Raw genomic sequence first — 4,853 nt, 5'->3', positions numbered from 1 at the left:
TGAAATCACATTTTGAAACAACCCCCAGATAGAGTCCCTGCTGGTCCTTTGTGGGAGGGGCCCACACCAGCCACAGCAGGAGCCTGTCTTGACTATTGATCCTTTCCATGTCTGAAACTGCTGGAATCCTCCCAGAGCCCATGACATAAACTTAAGAGAACTAAAATTCCAACAAGGCAAATCCACTAGGAACGAAGTGCCCAACTTAGAAATTAGAAAAATTACAGAATAAATCTAAAAGTACTTTAGGGATACTGAAGTACTAAAACTTTGAGCAGAAATCAGCAAATTAAAAAACAAAGGTAAAATATTTTTGGGATCATTTGTATATTTCGTTATTAGACAAGTTTCTCTGAATGTGTAGAGCACCCAAAACCACAAGGAAGAGGTACAGCATTCTCTCCTGAGCGTGAAGCCAGCTCTAGGTGTTGCTTCTGCAACTGCCATTAGCCAGTGATAATCCTTCTTCTCTTCCTTTGGGAGAGTAAGAGGGAGGGAATGCTGTCTGAGTGGTTTTGAATGAGAAAACAAACAAACAAAAAACAAAGATAAAGAGGGAGGGATAAATTAGGAGTTTGGGATTAACATAAACACACTACTATATATAAAATAAACAACAAGCACCAACTGTATAGCACAGGGAACTCTACTCAATATCTTGAAATAACCTATAATGGGAAAGAATCTGAAAAAGAAATATATACATATCTGAATCACTTTGCTGTATACCTGAAAAAAACACAACATTGTAAATCAACTATACTTCAATTAAAAAAAGAAAGATAAAGAAAATTAAGTTTTGAAAACACCAACCTCACAATAGACTGATCAAAAAAAAAAGAGAGAAGACATAAGTTGGTAACTGTATAAAAGAAGACATAACCATACATAAGGCAAAGACTTTTTAAAAAATTGAAGCATTAGTTTAAAATATTCACAGGAAGAAAACCCCAGGACAAGATAGATTTATTGGCAAGTTCCACCAAACTTTTAAGGAACAGATCATCTGAATGTTTTATAAATTATTTCAGAGGCTAGAAAAAGATGAATATTAGCCTTTTCATTTATATGGAGCCAGTAAAATCTTGATAGGCAAACCAGTTAAGGACTGTATGAGAAAGGGAAATTAAAGGCCCATTTTACTCATGAATATAAATACAAAAAAATCCTAAATAAAACATTAACAACTCAACTCCTTTAGTGTATAAAAAAGATAATACACCATTATCAAGTTGGGTTTATCTCAGGTATGCAAGGATGTTTTAAAATTAGAAAATATATTTTTCCAAAGAAGAAATGCAGATGGCCACCAGGCATATGAAAGGATGCTCAATATTGCTAATCATCAAGGAAATGCAAATCAAGACTACAATGATATATCACCTCACACTTGTTTAGAACAGCTATCATCAAAGAGAACACAAATAACAAATATTGGTGAGGATGTGGAGAAAAGGGAACCCTTGTACACTGTTAGTAGGAAGGTAAATTGGTTCAGCCACTATGGAAAAGAGTATGGAGGATTCTCAAAACACTATAAATAGAGCTACCATATGACTCAGCAATTCCAGTCCTGGATATATATCCAAAAAGCAAAAACAAAAACAAAAACCCCCAAAAAACACTAATTCAAAAAGATACACCCCAATGTTCATGGCAGAATTATTTACAATTGCCAAGACATGGAAGCAACCTAAGTGTCCCTCAACAGATGAATGGATAAGGAAGATGTGGTGTATATGTACAATGGAATACTACTCAGCCATAAGAAAGAATGAAATTTTGCCATTTGTAGCAACATGGATGGACTTGGAGGGCATAATGATAAGTGAAATAAGTCAGACAGAGAAAGATAAGTACTGTATGATATCACTTGTATGTGGAATCTAAAAAATACAACAAACTAGTGAATATAACAAAAAAAGATGCAGACTCACAGAATAAACTAGTGGTTACCAGTGGTGGGGGGGCAATATATGGATGGGGGAGTGGGAGGCACAAGCTATTGGGTGTAAGACAGGCTCAAGGATGTGTTACACAACACGGGAATAGAGTCAATATTTTGTAATGACTGTAAATGAAAGTAACATTTAAAATTGTATAAAAAATACAGTATTGAGGGAAAATAAATTTAAAGATTTAAAAAAATGAATATGGCCAGAAAAATTAGAAAATACATAAATATTACCACATCAACACACTAAAAGAGATATACTATAAATATGAAAGGAAAACCACTCCATTAATCCATAATTAAAAAAAAGAATTAGCAAACTAGGAGTAGAAGGAAACTTAACTTGATAAAGGATATATTTTTAAAATCTGAAATATATATCCTAATAGGAAAATATTAGAAGTGCTCTTTAAAATGAAGAATCAGAAAGGTGGTCCTCTTTCACTCCAAGGTTCTTGAAAAATTAAAGCCACAAGGATAAAAAGAAGAATAACAAGATGGCGGAAGAGTAAGACACGGAGATCACCTTCCTCCCCACAGATACACCAGAAATACATCTACACATGGAACAACTCCTACAGAACACCTACTGAACGCTGGCAGAAGACCTCAGACCTCCCAAAAGGCAAGAATAAGCAGAGACATAAGGATAGGGATGGGACCTGCACCAGTGGGAGAAAGCTGTGAAGGAGGAAAGGTTTCCACACGCTAGGAAGCCCCTTCTCGGGGAGAGACTGTGGGTGGTGCAGGGGGAAAGCTTCGGAGCCGCGGCAGAGAGCACAGCAACGGGGGTGCGGAGGGCAAAGCAGAGAGATTCCCGCACAGAGGATCAGGGCCGACCAGCACTCACCAGCCCGAGAGGCTTGTCTCCTCACCCGCCAGGGCGAGCGGGGGTGGGAGCTGAGGCTCGAGATTGGGTCGGAGCGCAGGCAGAGGACTGGGGTTGGCGGCGTGAACACAGCCTGCAGGGGGTTAGTGCACCACGGCTAGCTGGGAGGGAGTCTGGGAAAAGGTCTGGAGCTGCCGAAGAGGCAAGAGACTTTTTCTTCCCTCTTTGTTTCCTGGTGCGCGAGGAGAGGGGATTAAGAGCGCTGCTTAAAGGAACTCCAGAGACGGGCGCGAGCAGCGGCTAACAGCGCGGACCCCAGAGACGGGCACGAGAAGCCTGTGTGTGAGCACAGGTTACTATCCACATCCCCTTTCTGGGGAGCCTGTGCAGCCTGCCACGGCCAGGATCCCGGGATCCAGGTACAACTCCCCCGGGAGAACGCACGCTGCGCCTCAGGCTGCTGCAACGTCACGCTGACCTCTGCCGCCGGAGGCTTACCACGCACTCCGTGCCCCTCCCTCCCCGCGGCCTGAGTGAGCCAGAGCCCCCGAATCAGCGGCTCCTTTAACCCCGTCCTGTCTGAGCGAAGAACAGACGCCTTCCGGCGACCTACATGCAGAGGCAGGGTAAATCCAAAGCTGAGCCCCTGGGAGCTGTGAGAACAAAGAAGAGAAAGGGAAATCTCTCCCAGCAGCCTCAGAAGCCGCAGATTAAAGCTCCACAATCAACTTGAAGTACCCTGCATCTGTGGAATACATGAATAGACAACGAATCATCCCAAATTGAGGGGGTGGACTTTGAGAGCAAGATTTATGACTTTTTCCTCTTATCCTCTTTTTGTGAGTGTGTATGTGTATACTTCTGTGTGGGATTTTGTCTGTATACCTTTGTGTCCACCATTTGTCCTAGGGTTCTTTCCTTCCTTCCTTTTTTTTTTTTTAATTTTTTTTCCTTAATAATTATTTTTTATTTTAATAACTTCATTTTACTTTATCTTCTTTCTTTCCTTCTTTCTTTCTTTCTTTCCTTCCTTCCTCCCTTCCTTCCTTCCTTCCTTCCTTCCCTCCTTTAGACAACGAATCATCCCAAATTGAGGAGGTGGACTTTGAGAGCAACATTTATGATTTTTTTCCCCTTTTCCTCTTTTTGTGAGTGTGTATGTGTATGCTTCTGTGTGAGATTATGTCTGTACAGCTTTGCTTCCACCATTTCTCCTAGGGTTCTATCCGTCCATTTTTTGTGTTTTTTTTCTTAATAATTTTTTAAAATTTTAATAATTTTATTATATTTTATCTTACTTTATTTTACTTTATCTTCTTTCTTACTTTTTTCTTCCTTCCTTCCTTCCTTCCTCCCTCCCTCCTTCCCTCTCTTCCTCCTTTCTTTCTTTCTTACGACTTCTACTAATTCTTTCTTTCTATTTCTTTCTCCCTTTTATTCTGAGCCATGTGGATGAAAGTCTCTTGGTGCTGCAGTCAGGAGTCAGTGCTGTGCCTCTGAGGTGGGAGAGCCAACTTCAGGACACTGGTGCACAAGAGACCTCCCAGCTCCACATAATATCAAACAGCAAAAATCTCCCAGAGATCTCCATCTCAACACCAGCACCCAGCTTCACTCAACGACCAGCAAGCTACAGTGCTGGACATCCTATGCCAAAGAACTAGCAAGACAGGAACACAACCCCACCCATTATCAGAGAGGCTGCCTAAAATCATAATAAGTCCAAAGACACCCCAAAACACACCACCAGATGTGGACCTTCCCACCAGAAAGACAAGATCCAGCCTCACCCACCAGAACACAGGCACTAGTCCCCTCCACCAGGAAGCCTACACAACCCACTGAACGAACCTTAGCCTCTGGGGACAGACACCAAAACAACGGGAACTATGAACCTGCAGCCTGCAAAAAGGAGACCCCAAACACAGTAAGATAAACAAAATGAGAAGACAGAAAACACACAGAAGATGAAGGAGCAAGGTAAAAACACACCAGACCTAACAAATGAAGAGGAAATAGGCAGTCTACCTGAAAAAAAAATTCAAAATAATGATAGTAAGGATGATCCAA

At 41.3% G+C, this 4,853-nt stretch overlaps 1 non-coding gene across 1 annotated transcript; it reads left to right on the top strand.

Moving 5' to 3' along the window:
• Positions 1-303: 303 nt before the first annotated feature.
• LOC136122984 (small nucleolar RNA U3) lies at positions 304-514 on the top strand. The gene has a single exon (XR_010655871.1). It is a non-coding gene; the product is annotated as a small nucleolar RNA U3 (small nucleolar RNA).
• The last annotated feature ends 4,339 nt before the right edge of the window (positions 515-4,853 follow it).

This window comes from Phocoena phocoena, chromosome 4, assembly GCF_963924675.1.
Source record: "Phocoena phocoena chromosome 4, mPhoPho1.1, whole genome shotgun sequence".
Lineage (NCBI taxonomy): Eukaryota > Metazoa > Chordata > Mammalia > Artiodactyla > Phocoenidae > Phocoena > Phocoena phocoena.
The sequence above is the reverse complement of the archived record's forward strand: the minus strand, read 5'-3'. Positions and strand labels throughout refer to the sequence as shown.